Source organism: Felis catus, chromosome A1 (assembly GCF_018350175.1).
Source record: "Felis catus isolate Fca126 chromosome A1, F.catus_Fca126_mat1.0, whole genome shotgun sequence".
NCBI lineage: Eukaryota > Metazoa > Chordata > Mammalia > Carnivora > Felidae > Felis > Felis catus.
In genome coordinates, this window is record NC_058368.1 from 42,845,669 (window position 1) to 42,872,657 (window position 26,989).

At 37.5% G+C, this 26,989-nt stretch overlaps 1 long non-coding RNA gene across 1 annotated transcript in view; it reads right to left on the bottom strand.

Moving 5' to 3' along the window:
* Positions 1–8,302: 8,302 nt before the first annotated feature.
* Positions 8,303–26,989, bottom strand: part of LOC123384422 — a 37,744-nt gene continuing 19,057 nt past the window's right edge. Inside the window, exons 5-8 of the long non-coding RNA XR_006595482.1 lie at positions 13,455–13,631; positions 12,299–12,339; positions 11,416–11,472; positions 8,303–10,122 (exon numbers count right to left, since the gene is read on the bottom strand). This is a non-coding gene — a long non-coding RNA (uncharacterized LOC123384422). The remainder of the gene's footprint in view (positions 10,123–11,415; positions 11,473–12,298; positions 12,340–13,454; positions 13,632–26,989) is intronic.

A 26,989-nucleotide genomic window follows, 5' to 3' on the forward strand; every position in this document is an offset into this window, starting at 1 on the left:
ATTCTGGAAATTGGTAGCTATGGTTTCTTCAGTAGCCTGATATGAGAACTCTGCCTGACAGTGAATTAATTGTATATTGAATAGATCAATAGTAATTAACTAAACCAATCATATTCTTTTTTTTAAAAAACAACAGATACAGAGAGTTAGGAAGGAATAGAAAACAGGAAGAAAATAAATAGAAATGAATAGTATGAGGAATTTGAGAAGGAAGCAAAGAATGCCTACTTCTGAAGGTATGATAAAATGCCATAAATTCTTAAAATTTCTGAATTTCCTTAAGGTATCCCTTGATATCCATGAAGCCTAACTACCAGAGAAAAGGTAGAGATGGCTTTCTATTCTCCTAAAACTTTTGATTAACTTTGCAATAAACACCTATCTATGAGACCATTTGCTAATACCCCTACCTCCTGAAAGAACCTGGAAAGAATCAGGAAATAAATGTTCCCACAAAATACAAAATATTAGCTTAGATTGTGATCCATTTTAGCAGTTACAGATTACCATTGTTTTATTGTTACTTCTGAATCAGAAAGGATAAACGGATGACACAGAAATTATAGGAACCTTGGAGAAAATTACCATGGAGGCACAGTAGACCGTGGGATTAATTCCTCCTAGCAGGAGTGGGGAAGGGGTTCTGGGCAGAAGACTACATATTTGAACCCACTGGAATTTGAAGAATGAGTTGAAGGACTTTATCAAATAGGGGCTCAAGAGAATCCCAGAAACAGAGGAAAATGTACAGAGTGTGAAGGTATATGAGTGAACCCTGTATTGAAATAGTTAAAAAATCACTTCTAGAGAGATTAGAGAACCAAGGCTGGAATGCCATAAAGAAATGTTATAAGTTCAATAGGTAAAATCACTCTCAAATAATTATAACTTTCAGAAAGTCATTGTCTACTCTTTCAAATACTTACATTTATGACTTGGATTTCCCAAGTAGAGGGTAGATCTTCTTCAGGAATATTATCATAGTGTATCATATCATATCATATCATGTCATGTCACATTATCCATTATAATAATATCTTACTTGCATTGGAAATAGTCCTAGATCATCTACATGGTCTTCCCCAAATCTAATATTCTACTACTCTGTTTAGATCTAGGACTAGGTAATAAATTAAATGTAGCAGTTTAATGCAATATGGTCATTAGAAAAGTACCAGACTAAAAACAAATATCAAACCTTTATTCAGATCTTACTCTGACTTGTACTGGCACTGCAAAAAGCATTATTGAATGATACGCAATTCTTTCTCGTATAAATTCTACACGAGACTATATTTTTCTAAGAAATTCCATCTTCAGACATTGTATAAGGACCTGAAGTATGAAATAGTTTAACAATTTGATATACATTATTCAGTGATCTACTCTTTGTATGTGGAAAAAAAGAAAGAAAACAGAAAAAAAAATAAAAACAAGTTTGAACTGTGTTCAATCTTTGCAAAAAGAGATAAGGGTGAATTGGTTAGCTTATGTAACTGAGGAGTCCAGGGCACTAGCTACAGTTTTGGCAGTAAGAGGAATTTATAAAGTTTCTTCAGCTTCACTAAGCGATAGTAAAAGAAGAATGAATTTGGGAATTTGCTTCAGCAAAAGGATATCAGGGTATGAATTCATGAAATAAAGGTGGTGAGTCATCTGTTCCAAATATTGACTACAAGGGGAAATTTAGGGGCTGTTTAGGAATAGGGAGACTGTATCTGTTGATATTTCCCTTACCCTAACTAAAAGAGACACAATTTTGTTTAAAAAGTGATTGCATGTGGAGTTTTATTTTGAAATGTTTGCATCTTTATGTTGTTTATACTAATTAACATTACTTCACCTCCTTTGATAATTATTTGAGCTGCAAAGCAAGTACTCCAGACTCCTCACGTCATTGTTTTGTTTCATTTTACTTTATTATAATTTTTTAATAGACTGATATTGGAAGCAGCTTTAATTTTTGGCTGTGATTTTGAATCCAAGCTTTTTTTGCAAGCATATTAAAGCCGATAAATGATAACTGTTACACTGGAAAAACAAATACCATTAGGAAAAGTAAAAATTCTGTGTCTTTAAGGTAGTATTTATTCCTTGCTTACTCTTGGGAAAAAAATAGGTGCAGTTACAAGATAAAAGTGAATGAATGTAGAAATTACATATTTTAGAATGTTGCATGTAAAAATATTTAAATACATTTCAAAAGGACTTGAGAAAAATCGTTATATGAGTGCAGAATATATATATTCAAGATTGAATCACTTTATTTTTTAAAATGAGCAGAGGTTAGGTTGCAGTATGATGTGAGACCCCAGAGACTGAATTTAGGAGTGGTCTAACAAATTACATTAGTTTCTGGGATGGTCAAGTTGATCTAAGGGAAGCTGGGCTGATTACATACAACTCAGCAGTTCAATGAGGGACAAATCTGAGAACAAAAAGTGATTGCATTCAGTGATCAGACTCCAAGCTATTACTTTTCTGAGAAGAAGTAGAAAGCTGAAGTTTGAAGACAGAGGCCAATGGCAGAAAGACACAAGATGTGTCAGATAAAGATTTGATATTTAGTGTTGTGCTCTAAAGAGTGCTGCAGCATTTATCTCATGGTATCTTTTATTTTCTTTAAACTTTTTCCTTACTGGATTTCAGCAGGTGTATCAAAGTTTTAATAAAAATAAAGATCCCTAGAAAAAAATGTACAGGACTACAACAGGATACATTATTTTTTATATAATGAATTATAAGAAGCAATTAAAACCATAATTTGACAGAGAAAATGAGAAAAAGAAGTACTTAATTGATTGGCAGTCAATATTAAATTTATTTCCTGAAGAAGAAAGTGTATGCAAGTTCAACCAGCATGACATATTCTGGACACTCTCTAACCTGGGAAGAAGCACTTCCCCAACCATTGCTGTCTAAAGTCACCACTAGCATCCCTTAGGCTTCCTGTACAATTTCATGTGACCTTTAGTTAGATCTCATCTCTGCTAGGGAACTACTTTTTAAAAATTTTCTCTGGGGTTGCATCTGAATAAAGACTTAGCTATAATTAAACAGGAGTTACAGGGGAAAGAGAATGTAGGCATGCTAATGAGATTTTTAAAGAAATGCTTTGGGATTTATCAATTTAGTAGTTAAATTATTGATGAGAAAGATTTCACTAATCAAAATCAGATTTAAGTGTATTTTCAAAGTTCAATTATGTTCAGTCAATTTGCTTTTTAATTAAAAATAAATAAATGATCTTAGACTTCTTTGGTCTATTATATGGAAACCAATTATTAATAAAATGTAATTCACTATGGCTTTCTAAAGGTGGAGATTTTTTGTATGTGCCTTTCTTCATATAAAAAAATAATAAACATGGTACTGAAAGAGGGCAGGCCATTTTTACTTTAAAGTGATTCTCACCAATGTATGTATACAGAAGTTATTAGCAGACATTTCAGAAAAATCTTTCAAAAAATCTTTATCAGCATACCAAAAAAGATCAGAATAGATTATTTAATATTTTACATCTTCTACAATTTTTTCATTTTATTTTATTTATATTTAATCAGATTTAGTAAGCATTTTACTTATGTATGTATCTTAACACCATTAATTTAACACTGAGTGCTTACTGGGTGACACATTTTGTATAGTTTTTATTTAAAATGGTTGAAGTTTAAACTTAATGTAGTTAATTGACTATTTTTCTGAAGCCAAAATGTCCAAATATAGGGCATCAATTTTCTTTTTTTTTTTAATTTTTTAATGTTTACTTATTTTTAAGAGAGAGACAGAGATGGAGCATGAGTGGCAGAGGAGCAGAGAGAGAAAGAGACACAGAATCCAAAGCAGGCTCCAGGCTCTGAGCTGTCAGCACAGAGCCTGACATGGGACTTGAACTCACAAATCGTGAGATCATGACCTGAGCTGAAGTGGGATGCTTAACTGACTAAGCCACCCAAGTGCTCCAGGGCATCAATTTTCTAATAAGGACTTTTTTCCTGGTGACTGTATATCATTTACCTGTGGTCTCTAGACACTTCTATTTCCTTAAATGTAAGATGGAGATGTTATTAGGCTACATGTCTATTGAGTCATTACAATTAAATGAAACAATGCTTTAGATAATGTTATTGTCCTATTTTTTGTGAAATTTTCTTCTATTCCGTTTCTAATTTCAACCTGTGAGTTTCATTTGTCTTGAATCACTGAACTTTTGAACTCTGCTTTTGTTTCCACTCTGCTCAAATTGGTCTTTCTCTTACCCTACCATCCTATTTGCTCTTTCTTTTAAAAATCCCATTTAATAATCTCAGTATTATAAAGATTAGTCTGTCTCCAGTGAAGAAATGGGCAAAAGACATGAATAGATACTTTTCAAAAGACATCCAAATGGCTAACAAACACATGAAAAAATGCTCAACATCATTCATTTTCAGGGAAATACAAATCAAAACTACAAGGAGATACCACCTCACACCTGTCAGAATGGCTAAAATGAACAACTCAGGCAACAGCAGATGTTGGTGAGGATGTGGAGAAAGAGGAACCCTTTTGCACTGCTGGTGGGAATGCAAACTGGTTCAGCCACTCTGGAAAATAGTATGGAGGTTCCTCAAAAATTTAAAAATAGAACTATCCTACCACCCAGCAATTGCACTACTATGTATTTATCCAAATGATACAGGAGTGCTGATTCGAAGGGGTACATGTACCCCAATGTTTATAGCAGCACTATTGACAATAGCCAAAGTATAGAAAGAGCCTAGATGCCCATTGTCTGATAAATGAATAAAGAATATGCGATACATATATACAATGGAATATTACTCCGTGATCAAAAAGAATGAAAACTTGCCATTTGCAACAGTGTAAGTGGAATTAGAGTAATACATTCTATGCTAAGCGAAATAAGTCAGAGAAAGACAAATATATGATTTCATTCATATGTGGAATTTAAGATACAAAACAGATGAACATAAAGGAAGGGAAGCAAAAATAACATAAAAACAGAGAGGGAGATAAACCGTAAGAGAATCTTAAATACAGAGAAAAAACTGAAGGTTGCTAGAGGGGTGTTGGGTGGGTGAATGGGCTAGATGGGCAAGGGGCAATAATGAGAGAGGAAGACATAGAATCTGAAGCAGCCTCCAGGCTCTGAGCTGTCAGCACAGAGCCCGATGTAGGGCTCAAACGCACAAACCGCAAGATCATGACCTGAGTTGAAGTCAGATGCTTAACCGACTGAGACACTCAGGCACCCTTGAATATTTCTTAATGCTATAAAGATAACTCAAAATATAAGCATCAAATAGAAGAATCATATCAGTGGTTGTTCAGATTTTATCTTGAGTCACTTTCAAATTACATTCACTAAGGTTTATTTTGGTAGAAATTTCACAAGAATTCATTTTTTCTTTCAGTTTCATTGAAAACTTATACAAAACTTGTTACAAATCAGCTGTTCTTTCAAACTAATCACAATGTCTCAAATTTTTGTATATTTTTTTACAAACTGATAGTTTTTGGAAGATTTTTTTTAACAAGTTAGAAACTTCTATTTTAAAGTTTTTGTCTGTTTTTTAAGTGTACAGATACAAGTTTTTTAAATGGGTGGTGCACGTATGTCATTACCAACAACCAAATGACATAACAAAGGAAACATTTCCAAATAGTATCTATTTTCTAAATACTTTTTAAATGGCACACATTTCTTTCCAAGAGCATTTACCTTCTGACTCTGTTAAAATGTTCCATTTTTCTTAGATATGCAGATTATATGTGCTTTTTTTCAAGAACTGATAGGTGTCATACTGTTGATAATATTCAACCTTATTAGTGTCTATCAAAATAGTAATGATAGGTCAATAAATTTGAATGTCTTTCCTTTTTCATAAAGGAACAATGTGTAATCTATCTTTAAGTTGTATAACCCATTTTCTCTTCCTCCTGGATAACTGTAAATGTCTATGTGGAAAAAAAGTAGTTTCTTTTTTCTTTTTTTTTAAGTTTATTTTTGAAAAACGTAGTTTCTTAGTCAATCCTTATCGTTTAGCAAATTATGATGAAGATTTAACTACATTTTAAAGGTGTTGACTTTATACAATTAGGCACATCAATAACATAGTGCAATTATTGCAGTGAATTCTTCACAAAATAACTGAACTAAAAATAATTCAATAAAAGAATTTCAAATATAATATTCTTATTAAATACAGTGGACAAAAATCCCTATTTCAAATAGTGTTCTAGATAATAGTTTTCTGAATTCTGTGAACAGCTTCATTTTATATCTGATTAAGTTGTAATCATTTTCACCTGAAAATGTAAATGACTGTCAGTGCTGTCATTTTCTTGTGAGCTGATGCTTGCATAATTGGTTTTATCTCAATCTGCGTTTCAGGAGGAGGGGTAGGAAGCTTTTAAGATGTTTATCAATTTTTGTGACTGTTAGTTTGGTTAAAATTAAATAGAATAATCTGAAAATTCCTTAACTTGGAATGCATAAACTGCAATAATTTGCTATATACTGAAAGTGAATGGTGAGGTTTTAAGTGCTTGGCTGCTGTAAAACTAAACTTTTTTTCAGCATAAATAACCTATTTTATAATGTGTGACCGCTTGATAGATGGAATTTAAAAAGACAATAGCTATGGTCCATATGTTGAATATTAGCAAAGTTTAATTTCCTTCCTTTGGTAGGAAATGATTACAAATAACAGTTATACTTTACTGCTTCCCAGTGGATCATATATATATATATATATATATATATATATATATATATATATATATAACTGTTCTCTTATGCATTCACTTCTCTGAAGGCCACAAACATAGAAGGGAGATTTGGGTAAATTTTGAGATTAAGGGGCATTTTCTCAAAATACAGTAAAATAGCCTTTCCTAGGGACCACTGAAGTGCTTTTTTTTTTTTTAAACATAGTTTGGAATGTATTATTGATTGCATTCTTTTTTTTTTTTACTTGTCTACAGAAACACACACAGAGCACTTGTTGTCATTACAAAGAAAAGCCCCATGAGGTAGTGGGTGTGTATTTATGTAGCACACAGCAGCATAATGTGGGTGCTGGATGAATTTGGATGATGGTCAGAGTAATTGTTAATTTAATGATACATTCACTGAAATAATACCATCTTAACCCACCTTCTTTTCAAATACTGTTTTCAGACTTTTGGGAGAGGAAAAAAAGGATAACTTATAAAAGTTTTTCTTTTATTTAAGTTTGAAGGAAATGGCAATTGGATGTTCAAGGTTTCTGATAATGATCTATATTTATTATGGTTGTAATATTATTTTAATAATGTTGAGGAAAGAATAAAATTAAAGATGACCCTTTGTAGTGGGCATGCACTTCTAGGAATCACTTAAGACCCAAAGGTTTGTATTGGAGAAAAGGGAATCAAATTTTCCAAAGGAACACTCTAGTATAAATAATACTACATGTTTATTGATTTTGTGTTTGTATTTTAAAAATTGTGATATTTCTCTAGTACCATCAGCTCTTGGTGTCATGGTAACTTACTGATCTCATCATTTCTTTGTAACTCACCCCAATGTCCAGCCCATGGGCACCGGGACACAATAAGGTAGAGTTTATGTTACATTCCCATGAGCTCACGTTGTTTCAACTTGACATTATTATCTTTTATTACTTTTTGTTTGGGTCTCCTGGTATGGAACTGATAAGGAGAGCTAACATTTTATTATGTTCAATAGTGTATTTAATTGTGCCTCATTGTCTTAGTGTTGATATATTATTTCCTTTGGTGTATACAGTGTAATCCTATAAGGAGTTAGTGTTCACCTCCACACAATTTACAGCGCATGCTTAATCTCTGTAGGCATAGTTGCTGTCCACAGAATCTGGATATAATTTTTATCTGCTAACGGGCCCATCTTAAACCTTAAAAGTAATTTTGAGGAGCTATAGTCATAGTATTGCCAATGAAGAAACAAAGGCATTTTGAAAAATTTTCTGGACAATGAGAACATGGATGACATCATCTTTTAATGTCAGAGATTTGATTATCATCAATTTCTTTAAGCAATGTAAGGTATGTATTTATTCATCCAACTTATATACAAACATACATACATGCATACATACATACATGTGTATTTGTTGGCTAGCTTGGATATATATATATATATATATATATATTATATATGTATTATATATATATATAATATATATATATAATAATGATAATAATAAAGTTTAGGGAACTTTATAAGACTTAAGATAATATGAAGAAAAGTAGAACAGTTTCTGAGACATGATAATACATAAAAATTGTTAGCTTTTATTATTTTAATGGTCTGTTTATATTCACATCTTTCTAAAAAAATTCTAAACAATAGCATCATACATAGTATGTTGGAAAAATAATTGTATCATTTTTAACTAATAAAATTGAGGTTTAAGTAGGAAATTTCCTAACTTAGTTCTCAACACCTTCCATATGAGCATTGGAGAATATTTTCATTTTCCAGTAATATTCTAAAATGTGAAATTATATTTCTTTTAATTTTATTCTAAATTTAAACATTAGAAGGATGGATTTTATGACAAATTGTGCTTTAAGAAAGTGTCCTAACTATTGAATATTAATCAGTTGATGTTTTAAATTATCCCTTGAGCTAACTGTATCGTTTCCTTTTACTTTCATTTAGTCCGAATTTGTTTTTGAATTCACAGAGGTAAATTCCATGAATATACTCTATGATTCTTCTTTGGGCATTTTTGGCGTAGAACTGATAGAAAAGATAATATTTTGTTCATACAGTAGAGTATTTGATTTTTACCCTCATTATGTTGACTGTTATTTTTATGATGGAGACTATAAGCTATGAATGAATGAGTGTAAGAGAGAAAATGAATTAAAAAATGAATTCAATTGAACAATACTCTGAGGAATTTGGTTTGGATATTTAAAAAAGCAGTACCAGTTAATTCAACAAAGGATATAGGTATCTAAGAAAATTTAAGGGAAAATATATCATTGTAAAAGAACTGTGAAGATAATGATATAGAGGAGAAAGAATTGTCATGTACCCTAATTGGAGTTGAGCTGAGCGGTGAGGTTGGTATGGTGGTTGGAGTTGAGCTGAGCGGTGAGGTTGGTATGGTATTACACACCAGGAAGTGATCTCTGAGGACAGTTTACAAGGTGAGATTGAAGGAAGGTTGATTACATGAGAGACAGTGAGATGATAGACTTTTAAAATTGTACATTCCAAAATAGTAAAATGCCAAATTTGTACCGTGCTTCACATTCCCACATAATTTAAAAATTGAATCCAATATTTGGAGTTAATCAGGGAAACATTAGGAATTATTCTCCCCATTTTATAACTGAGAAAAGTGAGGTTCACAGAGGGTGAGATTTTTTCAAGATCACACTGCTTGAATTGTCATAGTTGAAATGAAAACCTACACTTTCAGGACTAATGCAATGTTCTTTTCAGCATCCCCCACTGCCTCCTTAAAAATCTAAATCTCTTGTCCTTGTGTCCAAATTGGGGTGTCAGTGGGAGTCTGAACTCCTAGTCATTTTATAGTCTCTGATGTGCAGAATAAGGCAGGAGTTGATATGAAGAAAATCAAGGAAATTAATGGCCAATTTTCTCAGGATGGCATACTGCAAACAACTTCTTAAAGTAGATTAATGTATATAATTTATACTTATACTGAAAACTTTGAGAAAGAAAGAAAATAACAAGCTTTTACAGCCTTAGCAATTTTTATTCCTTTCTACTTCTCTTCCTCATATGTCATCTTACCTTGGAAATCAATAAAAAGGATTCTCTTTTAAATCCATTTATGTTCAGATTCAACTCTGAATTCAACAAGTGCTTCAAAAAGACAAACTAACCTAGTTTTCTAGACCCCATGAATTTGCTCTGCTGGATATAGATGCCATTTTAGATTCTTGTATGTCCCAAAGCTTATTTCTGAACATAGTTTCTCTTTTTAATACAATCTCCATCTTTCTTCTCTTATCCTTGCTGACATTTCATTTCAATCAGGGTTGAGACCTCGTCTTCAATCTTTGTGAATCAACTTTTGATGGATACAGGTGGTTTGTTAACAGCAGCAGCACCTGTTAGGAGCAGTGGTGTCTGTCAGTCTTTGATTTTCCCCCTACAGGTCATTGTTTATCTTATTCCTATCCACTTTAGAGACTTCAGTGAATTTTAAAAAATATATTTAAAAGCCAATTTACCATTTTGAAAAGTGATAGTTTTCTTTCATTGTTGTTGTTTTTGTTATATTCAAGGACACGGTGTTATATTTTGATGGAAGTTGTTCTGCTTTATTATCTGCTGAAATCATCAGAGAAATGAAAAAGAATGTTCCCAGTGTGTAAGCTATACCCTGGAAGTGTGGTAACATTTTTGGAAGTTACATTATCCTTTACATTCAATAATGAAGCTTCTGATAAATAAGTGCTTTTAAAATCACTTTTTTTAAGGAAAGAATTATATTAAAAATGACAGGATTCAATATGTTGTATTGTTTCTCACATTATGACTAGATAATTAATGAATTGTGACCTTTCCTTAATTAAGAAATTTATTAGCTAAAGCCCTCACTTAATAACAGATGCGAATTTTTTATTTCTAGGGGATGTAAGGAAATCACAAATCTCAGGGATTTAAGAACAAATTCCAGGGTCATTTGCTATGGAAAATTAGTGCACAAGAACAAGATATAATCTCATAATAAAGGTTGTACTAGTTAAACACGAAGAATAAATCCTAGAATGAAAGGCCATGAACTACAAACAACATAGTCTGGGGCTTATAAGTCTTTGCTTGAAAATTATAATTTAAAACAGAAAAGGAAGACTAAAAAGGCAAAAGCTTAGAGAATTTTTTGTTGATAGCAGTGGAGGTATATATTTTTGTGGGTGGTAAAATGACAAGACTGACTGGATGAGAGCAGATGGTATCTCCTGAGTCATAATTTGAAAGAATACTCAGAGGTTAGTGGAATCTCATTAACGTGAAAGATAAGCAGTACAACTGGCTCACTTGCCAATGTAGAATCTGAGTTTTTATTATTGTTTTTCATATACTCAGTGAACATTGAAATCCAGTTAAATGCTCTAGCATCCAGCATAGGAAAATGAAGGAGTTTGAAATGAAAGAAAGTAAATAATCAGCATTAGAGTTTTCTTGTTATAGACGTTTTGTTTCAGAATTGTTTCCTATCTACCTTCCTTGTCGTAGACTATTATTTGAGAAGGAATAGTCACGGTTCTGAAATAACATACTAAGATAATTTAAAAATATGAACTTAATAAATAAGGAAATAATGAAATAACAGATAACATGAAGAAAACTATATTTTCATATACAAGATGATTTCAAAGAACTTAAGTAACACTCACCTTGAAAACAGTAGTATATGTTAAAAAATTGATCTACTGGTACTGATTTACGCTGAGCTAAATAAATGAAATGATAAATATGTAAGAAATACTATTAAGGTATCGAAGAGGAATTTGGAACATACAAAGGCATATGCACATAAACTTATCATACGAGGCATTATACATGTGTCAAAGTAGATAGGTAAAATGAATTAAAAACAGACCCCAGAATGCGTATCTACACATCAGTTTTAGAAAAATAATGATAGGAATGATGTTACAGGTTAGTGGTTAAAGATGAATTATTGAACAGGAATTCTGAATAAATGTATCTATGTGAAATATAATCAAATAATATCATTATTTTACAACAGCAGCTAGAATTAAATTTAGATGGACTAAAGAGAAACACGTAACATAGGGATTCACACAAAAACTAGAAAACCTAGGTCAATCAGATATCCTTTTCTAAACACAACAGCAAGGAGAAAACAGCACAAAAGAGGACATGGAGAAGTTTGCTTCATAAATCATGTAATTCCATATACCAGAAAGCGCCACAAATAAAATAATATTAATAAAAATTTTAAGTGCATAATATATATGAGGGGGTTATTGTCACAATATATAACAATATACAAATATCCTAAGAAAATGATACAAATTTTAAAATTAGTATTTTTAAATTTTTAAATTTTTAAAATTTTTAAAAATTAGAAATAGTTATATCAAAGTCAGGAATACTAGCAATATATAAAGATTTAAACTTAACATAAGAAGACTTTGGATATTAGTAAGTACACAAAATATAAATTGAAATAGTCGCAAATGCCAATTTTCTATCAAAATGACAAAGAATAAAATCAATTCTATCTTTTGATGTTAGTTCAGTAAGACTCACTCTTTTGGTGTTAGCTGGTGATAACTTGGTCCACAATCCTTCTAGAAATGAATTTGACAGCATGTAACAAAGCTTCTAAAATATTCATACACTTTGAGTAGCATTTCCATTTATAATTTTAATGGAAATAATGATAGGTTTGTAAATATTCTTTATGAACAGGATGTTCACTCCAGCAGTATGTATTATAACAAATGAGAAACAAGCCATCTGCTCAGTAATGGAAGACTACTTAAACTATTATAAATTCCTGATTTTTTTAAAGTTTATTTATTTACTTTTGAGAGACAAAGAGCATGACCAAGGGAGGGGCAGAGAGAGAAGGAGAGCAAGAATCCCAAGCAATCTCCATGCTGTGAGTGCAGAGCCCCAGTGACTTGGGGCTCTATCTTACGAATTGTGAGATTGTGACCTGAGCCGAAATCAAGAGTCAGAGGCTTAACCAGCTGAGCCACCCAAGCACCCCATAAATTCCTAATTTTCAATATTCTTTGAACTGTGTAAAATTATGTAGATAATTATTTAAATAGTTGGAAAATGTTTATGGAACATTTGTCTTAGTCTGTTTGGACTTTTATAATAAAATACTATAGATCCGGTGGTTTGTCAATGATAGAAATGTATTTCTCACAATTCTGGAGGCTAAAAGTCTGATTTCAGGGTACCAGTATGATAGGACAAGATAGGATTCAGTAGGCAGAGAGGGAAAGATTAGGGCCTGAGTCCCTGGGTGGGGAAAAACACCTATTTTGGAACAATGCTGGGAGTGTCTGACCACAGCAAACCCCCTCAGGCGTAAGGTTCCTCTTAAAAATGTGACAGAAGGTACCTACTTCCCTTCAGTTTCCCCTCAGGAATTTGACAAAAGACCTAAGTATGGCCATAGACCAACCCTCATAAATGGAAATGAGTCCATCAGGAATGGACAACCCAGTACCTAGAGCTATCAAGCCAATAAGGGTAGAACCTAAGAAGGAACAAGGGAGAAGGGAAGGGGGAGGGCTGACCAGAACCTTATAAAACAAGGACCCTCCCCTATAGTCCTCAGGCATTCACTTTCGAATGTCTCTTCTCTGTAAAGAGAGCTTTCCTACTATTCTTCCTTTCTAACCTTATATTCTAATAAACTTTTGCCTACTGCTCATTTTGTGTCTACCTCTTCATTCTTCAAAGCTGCAACAATGAATCCCAGGTCTTGTGGTAAAAAATCCTGCAACACCAACATGGTCCGATGAGGATCCTCCTCCAAGTCTCACTCAGGCTCATTGTATTAAAACATGATCAAAAGAGCTAGGAAGCTCTAATCCCATTCATGAGGGCTCCACTCTCAGACCTACATGTAAGCATAAAGAGTTAGAGGTAAAAGTCATTGTAAGCCCCACCTATTTTCTGTGATACTATGCCTTACCAGCTGTACTTGCCCTAGCACACTTCTTGCAGCACTTAAATGCAAAAGGACTTTAAGGGGAAAAAAGGGAATGCAAAAACTAACAGTTAATACCAGGCCAGGAAATAACCCTTATCAGATGAATCAGCCTAAAAACTCCCAGCACAGTTTCAAAGGCAAGCAAGGCTCAACATTCCTTACCCAAGATAAGGAGCCCGAGACCTTATCCAGTTATTTTATTTTATTTTATTTTATTTTATTTTATTTTATTTTATTTTATTTTATTTTATTTTAACAAATTTTATTTATTTTGAGAGAGACAGATACAGCATGAGTTGGGGTGGGTCAGAGAGAGAAGGAAAGGAAGAGAATCCTAAGCAGGCTCTGTACTGCCAGCCTGGAGCCTAATATGGGCTCAAACTCCTGAAACTGTGAGGTCATGACCTGAGCCAAAACCAAGAGTCTGGATGCTTAACCTACAGAGCCACCCAGGGGCCCTGACCCCATCTAGTTTATACTGGCTCTTGAAGCTGCCCTTAGTTGTCCCACAGTTACCTCTTCTTGTCCCACAGTTACCTCTGCTTCATTGTAATGTTAAAGTCTCCACCATAGGAGGTAAAAGCTTCATTAACATAACATCAGATGCTCCTATAATACCTGTGCAACCTTATGCCTCCCTTTACTTGTGATCACAAAGTTCGCCTTTCTGAATATTCATCCTAAACATAAATAAAAGAGACTAACTCATCCCCACTGGGGAAGTCTGGTTTTGAATTAATTCTCCATGATCTCCTTATTTGCTGTAAATAGTTTCCTTTGTGTGACAACTCCACTTGATGTAGTCTCTATCTGTAACTCACCAAGGAGCAAACTCATGTTAGTTGGGTTACATAGCCATCTCCCAAAGACTCTACCTCCTAATACTCATCATATTGTGCATTAAGATTTGAACACGTCAATTTCGAGGGCACACAAACATTCAGACCATAGCAACATTGTTAAGCTAAAAAAAGTTTACAAATTATAATGCACATTATATCAAAATGTAAGTTTTCTAATTTTTGGTTGAACTGTTTCATCAAATACAGGTAAATATATTTATATATAGTTTTTCATAAATTCTAATTTTATCACTTTTAAGAATCAATGATTCTGTGATTTATTTAGTCATTTATCCTTTTACTCAATCTGCCACTGTTACGGAAACTGGTCTGGATCACCCGGCAGAAGAACCAAGGGGCATTCGGAGATCATGGAAGGCAGGAGGTTTATTTTATACGGGTGGGCTCAGAGGAGATCATTCTCCAGAGGTCTGAGACCAGAGCATCAACAGAGGGGACAATTTATAGTCTGTTACTTCCACATCCCTCATTAGTAGTAATTTGACCCCTGAGGCAAGCAGGGTGGGACCAAGAACCAGGAAGGGAAGTCTCCAGGCAGGGACTGAAATTCTCTTATCCTGTTGGCCATCATAAAACAGATTTTTCCCTAACACCATGTTTTATTGTTTCTTAAGTGTCAGGCATTGTGGTAGATACTGGGGATCAAGTGAAGAGCAAAACAGGAAACAGTCTTTACTCCCAGAGAGCTTAATTTTTGTGCAGTGATTTTATAAATAAGTAAGATACCATGGTTAAGAGAATGTAACCACTCTCAAAAAGATGGTAATCACATTTTTCACACTTAATCGGATATTAATAGAGCTTTAACTTTTGCTTGAGTTTTGGAAAACATTTCCCAAGTGGATTTGGCACAATTCTATTTTAAAATATTCTAATAAGGATCATGGAAAGAAAGAAAGAAAGAAAGAAAGAAAGAAAGAAAGAAAGAAAGAAAGAAAGAAAGAAAGAAAGAAAGAAAGAGGGAGGGAGGAGGGAAGAAAAAAGGGAGGGAGGAAGAAAAGGAGAAAGGGAAGAAGAAAGGGAGAAAGGAAGATGGGAAAGGTTGAAAAGATAAAGAAAAGAAGAAAAATCAGTGCTTACATAAGTTTGATAAGTGAGAAGTGAGAAGTGATTACTTTCTTGCAAGAATTACCAAACTTTTAATATGCTAGTTGATGTGACCAGACTTAGAAGAGATATGTTTTGTGGAATTTACCAACATTCCAGAGCCCTGGAACTCCATTTTGATAAAAACCTTCCATATCTAGTGTTCTGTGTCCCACATTGTAGAAAACATTCACTTAGAAATTATTTGTTTAAATGGAAAGCCTACCATTTACTCTGAAGAGTTTTGTTTAATACATCTAAATTAAACAAATACAAGAATATCAATTAAAAAGACATTACTGTTCAAATTTGTTACTAATATAGCAGTTGGAGAAAAAAACAATCCTTCCCTAAGGCAGAAAATGGTGAATACCAAAAATATTTCCATTTACAAAACTGAAAATAAACTTATGTTTAAACACTTTGTTGTTTATAATTCAATTCTAATGATAGTGAAAAGGGTTTTTAAGAGAATTTGAATGCTGAATTTGAAATACTATTTGGCTTCTTGTATTTCTGCAATAATGTAATAAAAAATAGAAATTATAAGACAATTAATAACCTATTCATAATAGGAATCTATAGGAAGAACAATGAGAGGAGAAAAGACTTCCCTTTATCAATATACACATTCAGAAACACTGGTAGTGTTCCACTGGAACACTGGAAGTGGAAGTATAGTGGGACCGAGGTTCACACAGAGCTGTGACATCAAGGCTTTTTTTTTTTCCAGGTAGTAACTTTAGTTGTGCCAGCATGGACTCAGTGGTTCATACCTGAAAAACTGAGCCCCAAGTGCAGCAGGGTATAGCCTCTTGTATAATTTCTACTTCTTTGTCTCCCAAACATGGTAACATACAGACATACAGTCTGATTGGGTGATTTAAGTTACAGAGTCCTGAGGAATGTCATGAATGCACGCCCAGCCTGGTTGCTCTGCTTTGTCTTGAGGTTTTCACCACATTCCTTAGGGAGGGCCTCTACTACATTCCCTCCTTTGTTGCTCAGACCCTCCTCTTTTGCGTCCAAGAGCATCATCTTGGTTTTGAGGTTTATATTTCCATAAGATCATCACATCCATGGCTGTTTTTCTTTCGACCATTGCCTCAGTGAGCCTGGAGACAGACGGTATAACCAGGGGAGCTAGGCAAGATAGGATTAAACAAGCTCCTAAAATCAAGAGGATAATTCCCATGAAGGTTTTGAATCCCTCCAGAAATAACCACCCTTGAAAACCATCCTCCAAATAACTCCCTGGGGTCCCAACCTTTCCAGGTCTGGCCTGGGACAGGAGCAACCTTTCTCATTTGATCTGTGATCTCCTCTATGACTCTTCCTTCATCATCTATCTGTAGGCAGTAGTTGCTCAGGTTAAACATTCCACAAACTCCTGCCTCAGAAGCAAGTAATCTAAGGCCAAGTGATTTTGATAGACAGCATTGCACATTTTGGTTTGCTGCTTGGCTAGTAAGTTAAGAGTTCTGGCAGTTTCATTGGTTATAATTTCTACAACTGCTTGCAGTCTGAATATGTGGTTTAGCATGTAAGTGGGAGTGCGGTAGCCCCAGGAACCATCCTCTTCCCAGGTAGGAGGGCCATATTATTGGATTGTATGCTCAGGAGGCCATTCATCATCTTTCCAATTGCCAATTTGTAGGGCATGCCATTTCCTCTGAGTCTCCCTGTCCCTTTACACTTGGACTCTCAAATGTTCCCCTCTGGCAAGTGGGAGCAGGAAGAAAGATGGATGAATAGTTCCTAGCACACATTACCCCAACCAGCCCTGAGGGAAGTACTGTATAGGCTGTTCTTCCACATATCCAGTATATCCTGGGGCTGGCCATTCAATGACTGCACTGACATTTTCCCAGGTCTCTCAGAGATGAGAGAAGTTAGACAAGGGGTGGGGGATCTGGCTCAAGGTGATCTGGGGACCCCCCCACCATTGGGTTTCCTGGGCGGTTGAGTTATAAAATCTTTGCCCTAGGCACATTAAGGTTCTAACAGAGACAGTGAACTTTACTTCCCACTGAGCAAGGCAGTTTTGCTAATAATTGAGGCTTTGAGGAGCCATATCCTGGTAGTAGGACTGGGGTATTCTGTTCCATTACAAGATTCATGGGAATCTAATTCTCTAGCCTCCTATGGCCATTGATCCCCCATGTTGGTTCCCCTGCACACATAGCAAGAAGAGATCTTTAGGGTCTGGGCTATAGTTTCTGCTAAGGTAAGGAACAGGTTTCTTGTGGTGGAGATGGGGGGAGGGCTACTTTCTATTTCCTCATATATATACCAATTCTGAGGACATTTTCCCATTTGGGGTCTCCTAGATTAAAGACAGTGAAATTAATGAGGTTACAGGCTCCTAATTTACAGCTGGAGGTTGCAGCCCCCTTTTGGAGGAGTGCCGTCTTATCTTTACCTTTCCAAGTGGCCCACGAGACACAGCTCCAACGGGGCCATAAGCCAAGCGATCACCATTATATGTGGATGGGGATGGGGCCTGTTCACACATATACTTGTCATTGAGCCTATAATCTCATTCCCATGGTAGACCTCGTCAATTGTGAACCAACAAAGGGTTTTTGTTAATGGCTGCACACATGTCAAAAAGTACCAGTACTGGCAGGTGGGGATTAGTAACCTGGGTTTAGCTGATTAATTCCACCCCTCCTGGGAGTGTCAGACTTCCAACTATTCCTCAGTTGGGGAGTACTGTGGGTCAAAACAAGTGCATTGACTCTCCTGTTGGCAGATAGAATAGGTGGTCTTATTGTGCCTGCAGGTCCCCAGGACTTTTCCCTGGCATAGGAAGTGGGTATGGCATAGTAAGGTCCAAGTGACTTCCTGGCCTGACCTGGTTATGTGAATACATGGGTCACATGATGAGAAATCTCGGTCTACAGAAGGGGTCCAGATTAGAAGCAAACAATACCACAAAGAAGCATCCTATCCAGAGGTTTCTGCTAACAGAAACCTCTCACCACACTTCTAGCCAGCCGGGGAGGTCTCAGCCAGTTCTGTGGCAAAGAGTAAAGCAAGAATCACAATAATAGTGAGAAACAAGGGGTGACAGTGCATCACAGTAAGGAAACAGATATAGAAAATAAGGACAGTCTATTTGTTCCACCAGACTGTTGATTCCTCAAGCTTCTGCTGTGCATATCAGCTTCTGGAGTGACTAAAGAAGGGCTGCAGTCTCCCAGGGCCTCTGGACTTGCAGATTGCTTCTTCCATATGGTCAACTTGCATGGCCTTGATAGATCAGGAATGCACTCCCCATTTCAAGATGCCAGCTTCACTCTGCTGTGGTGAACCCAGGGACCCAACTCGGCCACCTTTACTGCAGTAGGGATGGACAAAATGACAGTGAACAGGCCCCTCCAGAGGGGTTTTAGGAGTTGAACATTCCATTCCTTCATCCATACAGCATCTCCTGGTTTAAAGGGGTGAGCATCTGTGGTCAGACTCACAGGTAATGGCTCCCTAACCCAGTGGTATAAGGTAGTTAGTATAGAGTCAAGGGCCCGCATCTGTTGCCTTAGGGTTAGACTGCCTATCTCATTTAGGTCCCCCTTATGCCCTTGATGATGGAGGGAGGGCACCCATAAAGGATTTCATAAGGGACAAACTCTGTCTGCTTAGTGGGGCTACACCTGAATTTTAACAAGGCAATTGGCAACACCTCAGTGTAGGTGGGTTTCATGACATAGTTAACTTACTCTCAGCTTCAGGGTTCAATTCATTTGTTCCACCACCCCGGAGCTCTGGGGTCAGTATGCCTTGTGTAACTTCCAGGTGATCTTTAAGCCCTTTGCCACCAGCTGTACCACCTCAGCCATGAACACTGGCCTGTTATCTGATCCCATAGTGATAGGGATCCCAAATCGAGGAATGATTTCTTTTAGAAGAAGTCGGGCCACTTCTTGTGCCTTTTCTGGGAGAGCAGGGAGAGCTTCTGCCCAGCCTGAGAAAGTGAACTCAAAGACCAACAGATATTTACAGCCTTGGACCAGGGGAAGCTCAATGAAGTCCACCATCATATTTTCAAATGGGGCTCCCCTGACACTCTGCACCCAAGGGGTGGCCTTGGGTCTCTGATGTGGGTTATTCCAGGCACACATTTCACATTGCTCACATACTGCTTAGGTTATGCCAGAGAGTCAAGGGATGTAGAAATGTCAGCTCGATGTAGTCTCGAGAGCTGTCCAACCAATGGGGATTTCCTGATGGAACTGTTTGACGAAAGTTGGAGCCAGGGCCTCAGGAATTGCCAATCAGCTGTCTTCATTTCCACCATCCACCTGGGAAGTAGCTCCCATGTTTCAGTCTTAAACCAGGTGCTCTCACGTTGTGGGTGATTAGGGTCCCATTCTGCCAGTGGACTAGGGAACCATGTGGAGGCTAAAGCCGCTGATTCCACTGTCCCATTGGAGGCTGCAAGTTTTGTCTCTTGGTCTGCCTTACAGTTTCCCGGTGCAATCGTGGTGTCTCCCCTTTGATGTCCCCGACAATGCATGACTGCCACTCTTTTAGAGGCCCATACAGCATCTAAGAGTTCAAGGATTTCCTTACCATACCTTATGTCTTTTTCTCCTGAGTTTATTTATTAGACTCTTCTCTTTGTATAAAGTCCCATGTACATGGAGGGTGGTGAAGGCATACTTAGTCTGTGTATATATTAACATGTATCCCTGCCGCCAGTTGGAGGGCTCGGGTTAGCACCATGATCCCCCCTCCCTTTTTTATAAAACTGCTGTCAGTGAAATACTCAATGTAGGGGTCCTTGAGGGCCTGGTCCTTCAAGTCTGGTCGGCTGGAGAACACCTCATCCATGACTTTGATGCAGTCATGATCTGGTTGACTGGCCCAACAGGCAGTAGGATTGCAGGGTTTAGAGTCTGCACTACTTCTAGGTGAATGCATGGTTCTCACATAGCATTCCCTGATACCTGACAATCCTGGCATTGGTTAATCAGTATTGTCCCTTGTGTTCTATTAATTTCAATACTGAATGTAGCACTCAGACTGTCAGTGCTTGTCCCACAGTTAACCTGCCAGCCTCAGACACTAAGAGGGCTGTGACTGCAAATGCCCATAGGCAAGGTGGTCAGCCTTGGGCAACAAAGTCAAGCTGCTTGGAGAGATATGCCACTGGTTGATGCCATGGCCCCAACATCTGGGTTAGGACTCCCACTGCTATGCCAGTGCACTCATGGACCAAAGAAAGAAAGAAAGGCTTGGTCACGTCTGGGAGCCCCAAACCAGGTGCATTAGTGAGGGCTTGCTTTATTTCCTCAAAGGCCTTTTGCTGTACTGATTCCCATATCAGGGGTTCCCTCTCTCCCCCCCTTTGTAGCCTCATTGAGAGGTTTTCCCAGGACTGAAAATCATATATCCAGATTCTACAGAAACCTGCGGCCAGGAGAAATCTGGTGTCGGGTTGACAGGACCAGGATCGAACAAACAGCCTGCTTTTTCTCTGGGCCGAGTTGGTTCTGCCCCTTGGGACAAGTGGAAGCCAAGATATTTGCCTTTCTCTTGACAGATTTGGGCCTTTTTCCTTGAGACTTTGTATCCGGTTTCCTAGCGGAGGGTAAGGAGCTGCTGAGTCCCTTCCCTGCCATCCTCCCAGGACCTCCCAGCTGGCACCAAGTCATCCACATACTGAAGCAGGACACAGCCATACTGATCTGCTGGGAAGGCTCTTTAGTCAGAGGCTAATGCAGTGCCGAAAATGTTGAGGAGTATTTGAACCCTGAGGCAATCTGGTTCAAGTCAACTGGCCATTGTTACCATTTGCAGGATTCTCCCACTGGAAAGAGAAGATTGGTTGACACTGGGAGGCCAGGTGGATGCAGAAGAAGACCTCTTTGAGGTCCAAGCAGGTGAAGAAGGTGGCTTTGGCAAGGATGAGCCCCAAAAGTACACAGGGGTTTGGGACCACTGGGTGTATGGTGATGGTGGCCTGGTTTACTGCTTGCAGTTCCTGAACCAGCCAATAGTCGTCTGTATTGGGCTTTTGGACAGGTAAGAGGGGAATGTTCCAAGGTGACTGACATGGCCAGAGGATCCCATACTTTAAGAGTCTCTCTAGGTGCTTCTGGATCCTGGTATGTATCTTGCAGGGGATGAAGTATTGTCTCTGACAGGTGAGCTCTACCCCTGGCTTTAGTTCTATGATCACTGGAGGTATGTTCCAGGCCAGTCCTGGTGGGTTGTCCTTAGCCCACACCCCTGGTACTCTGAAGTGCAGCTCAGGTCCCTGTTGTGGCTACTGCATGAGACTGTAGAGATGCCATTCTTCCCCTTAGGGAATTGTGAGAGTCATAATCTTTGCTTCTGGCTTTCATAGCCTCAGAGCAACTTGTCCATGGGAGTTGAAAATTATCTGGGCCTGCAGCTTTCCTAAATAGGTCATGGCCCATTAAAGCCACAGGGTAGTCAGGGAGGTACTGCTTGGATGACGTCATGGCCGCCTAAACTGCATTGCTGAGGCAGCAGAAAGGGATGACATGTCCGATTTCCTGTGGCCCCCACAATGGTGGCTTGTCTCTAAGGGGGCCCACAGGTTGGGTCACCACCGAGTATTTTGCCCCAGTATCTACCATGAAGTCAATGGGTCAACCTCCACATTCGTTTGGACCATAGGCTCTTGGGGGTCTAAAAAAAGAGAGCCCAGTTTGTCTTTGTCCTCCTCATAGTCCTCCATGGCAGCTAGCCCCACAAAATCATCTTCGGTGGCCCCATGAGGCCGTGATGCTGGTTGGTACCAGCCCTGGACCACATGGGCTCATTATTTCTGCTTGGGGCCCTGCTAAGAATTACCCAGCTGCAGGAGTCACTCATTTTTCTAGTGGCTTTCCTGACAACAGTGACCATGCTAACTCTGTCCCAACTTTGGTCCTGGGCAAGGTGATCCTCCCCACCATTCCCCCTTTTGGCCCCGGCCTCACCCTGTGGGGCACCTTTCCAGGAGCATTCCAAATACTCCACAAAGGCAGCAGCTAACATGTCTGCCCTTTTCTGCATCATCTGGCATTCTTCCCTCTGTGCCGCCTGGTTATGGTTGACAGACACCTAAGTTGCTACTTCCAGCAACTGACTAGCATTCATGACAGTGAAACCCTCTAGCATTTGCAGCTTGAGCTGGATGTTCCCTTCAGCCTGACCTGCAAAAGCCTCATTGACCATCCATTGATTACTGAGTGGTTCTGTATCAAAGGGGGTATAGAGACAAAATGCCCACATAGTCTCTCATAGAACTGGCTCGGGCTCTCCTCAGGTCCTTGCCATTTAGAAGGGCTTCTTGATACTGTTCAGTCCTTGTGAGCCCTCCATCTACACTTGGGTCATCTGGGTCCCTTTTGGGGTACTCCCCAGGGAAGTGAGCCCAAGCATAAGCCTGGGTGTCTAGTGGCCCAGCTGGGGCATATTCCTCTAGCCATTTTAGGGCCGCCTGAGTAATTTGGCAATGCTCCTCCATGTTGAAGAGGGTCAGGAGGAGTTGGCGGCAGTCTGTCCAGGTAGGTTTATGGATTTGAATTATGGACTGCATTAGTTCAATCATAGCCTGGGGGCTTCTCCATTTAGGAGGGAGTAAGTGCTTCCAATTTATGAGGTCCGTAGTGGTAAAGGGTTTTGACACAAAAACATGCTGGCCTCCTCAGATCTGGGCTTCCTGATCATAATAGACAGGTCTCCTAGTTTCCCTCAGTGGCATCTATAGGGCTCCCTGGTGTTGCTGTAGAGGGACTGTCTCCACTGGCCTGATCTTCTAGTTTCCTTCTGGGAGGGGTGTTATGGGGTTAGGACCCGTGGTCCGGGTGAGCCCGTCACATCTGGAGAAGCCAGTGGTTCTAGAGGTGGTGAGGCCTCAGGACTAGGGAAAAGCTCTGGTGGGGTTTCAGAAGCCAGGGTGGCTAGAGATGCATGTGGCAGGCAGTGAGGGGTACGTTGGGGCATATGGTGGTGGGATCCCCTCAGGCTCTCCTGATAGTACAGGTTTTTCACTTTTTAGTTGGCATTTGGAGGAAACTGAGGCCTGAGCCATCATAACTTTATAGTTCTCTTCCATACAGAGTTTTAGCCAAGGCAGTTGGGATAGTATCAGGTCTGGCCAACGGTCAATGTAAGGAAATTGGTCAGGGTGGAACCCCCAATGACCCTGAACACTCAGCCAACTAGTTCCTTATCAAGTGAGCTCTCAGAGGGCCAGCCCATCCCTACTGATCAATTTCATAGACTGTCCGGAACTTTCCGGAAGTTAACTTCACACTATAGTCTCTTAAATATCCCTTTTTGAAATTACTCAACATACACTCTAGTGGAATCAGTTTACTCTGCTTTCCACCCATGTCCTCCCCCTAACAGACAACTTTTATGAACAAAAGAGGAAAAAGGGGGGAGGGAGGGACTAATCTGGAGAGGACAACACTCGCTTCATCTGTTTCTGGCCACTCTCCTCTCAGAGACATTTCAGGCACCTCTTAGTATTGGCAGGATCAGTATTACTCCCTGACCCCAATCAGACTCCTGAGGAAGTCTGACGCCACCTTAAGACGAATGAGGTGGCCACGGAACCGCAGATCGGGACTCGCTTTGGTCCCAGGCTAGGTCGAAACCTCTCTGCTGTCTGTTTCACACACAGTCACACGGCAACTCCAACCTGCTGCCCAGTGCCTTAGAGTTGCGGTTTCATTCCTTATTCTTTACAGAACTACTCAGGCAACTCTGGGAAGTTATCAGGCCCCCTTCTTCCTCCTAGGGGCAGGTCTACCAAAACGAACGCAGGTTTTTACCAGTCTGATGGGGGGCGCTCCCCGAGGTGGTTTCTGGGCCTCACGGGGTTCCTTTGTGCATCCAGGGCCCTTGCCTTGGGGCACCGCTGGGAGGTCCTAGTCTCCTGTGGATTAAGCCGTCCACTGGCACCAGGCAAGGTCACTTCTCCTGGTGCCCTGAGGTTTGTACCCACAAACACCCCCTGCTGGATTCGAGCCCCCAAAAATGTAACAGGACTGAGGTTCGCACAGAGAATCATGACACAGAGGCTTTTTCTTTCCAGGAGGCAACTTCATTGGTGCGGGCATGGGCTCAGTGGGTTCATACCCAAAAAACTGAGCCCCGGGCACAGTGGGGTGTAGCCTTTTATACAATTTCTACTTCTTTGTCTCCCAAACATGGTGATATACAGACATACAGTCTGATTGGGTGGTTTATGTTAGAGTCATGAGGAATGTCACCTATGCACACATAGCCAGATTGCCTTCCCTTGTGGTGAGGTCTTCACCACATTCCTTAAGGAGGGACTCTACTACAGAAGCAGCAAATTAATTAACGGAGGAGAGAGTCCAGATATTGTTCTGAATATTAGAAAATTTTATATACTAAATTTTATATACTAAATATACTAAATAATAGAAAATTTTATATACCTAATTGTGGCATTTCAAATCAGAAGGAAAAGAATTGATTATTTTACTATCATATTGGTTTAATTGGCTAGCTTGTGGAATTTCATACTAAAAAATATCAACCCTTCTCATACTATATGAATAAACAAATTCCAGATAATTTAAAATTCTCAATTTTAAACTTGAAACAACCAAAAATATCAAATAAAATATTTATACACTATTGGGGTAGAGAAAACATTCCTTACCAAACTAGATCTAGAAAGAAATATACTAATATTATTTGGCCTTTTTGTGTGTTATATATTAATGATTTGAAACTTTTAACGTGAATAATGTTAAAAGTAACAAGCATCAGATTTATAATAAATACAGTATTTATAACATGCATAAAAAGGTGAGTATGTATAATGCATAAAATACTTCTATGAATTAATATAATAATTATTATTATTCTAAAATTACAATAAACATGGACAAAAGATCTGAGAAGGCAATTCACTGAAGAAATAAAAATAGTCCAACTATGATAATACATCTAACCTTAAAACTATCAATGAAAAGGTAAATTAATAACAACAGTAAAATATTAAAACATTTCACTATATATATGGAAATGTTTAACAAAGGATATATTGAAAGAGTGCTGATAGATGTAATGTATAAATTATTATAGATTTCCAAAGGGCAATTTATTAATATCTCTTAGTATTTAAATTGACATATTTTGATTTCTACTTCCACCTTTAATATCATGTTATATAAAAATAGCATATAATCAAAGGTATATGCACATATTATGTTATAATTGTATATATAGTTATAAGTATTATTTATACTATTTAATGTTTGTCAAGGAGCCAAATATTCACCACTATGTAGACAGTTAAATAAATAATGAAACATGTTAATGTGAAATTATATATGTGCATTGTTAAATTGGAAAACCAACACAATATTTTATTGAATATCAAAACAAGTCACAAAAGAAGTTTGCAGTATGATTCCTCATTTATATATAGGTTCTTAATTACAGAAGAGAATGAGAAAATACATGCATAGCTGTACTGTCTGCTTTTGCCTCTGATGACAGGAGTGTTTATGATATATATACAGTAAAACCTTGGATTGCAAGTAACTTGTTCTGCGAGTGTTCCATATATATATATACATATATATATATATATATATATATGTATATATATATATATATATACATGCTGAAGCAAGATTTCAAATGTTATTCTTGTGACACTTTTTAATTAAAATTGTAAAGGCATGCTTTGTAATTTAAAAATTATTTGTTTCATATCCTGGATTGTTGACATTAGCATATTTCAGAAACTTCAATCATATAGGAGAACATAGAGACATTTTTCAACCAAATTCTCAATTTCAGCATTATATCTTTTGTTTATATGAATCTATTTTTGTTTTAATTCCCCAAATCTCTAAATCTGATTTTAAATTGTCAATAGATGTTTCCAGGAAGAATTGTAAAATAGATTTAAATAAGCTATTTAAACACTGCCAAAGTGGAACACGGAAATAAATTATCATTTTACTACATTGCTCTGATCTATCAAGTAATTTCAGGAAGTGGGTATCCAGTTAATCAAATTGAACTTTCTTGTTCTGGTCAGTCATATACTGTCCAAACACATTCTTCATATATATACATGTACATATACATATATATACATACGTATGTATATATATGTCATATACATATATATACATACGTATGTATATATATGTATATATGTGTGTGTATATATATATATTTATTATTTTTTCTTTAATCAGGACTATGGCAAATCAAAAAAGGAGCATAGTGCTCCATCAGTGAAGGACTTCATGTTCTCTCCCACTCTCAACAACAAAATGGTAGTTTATTAAAAAG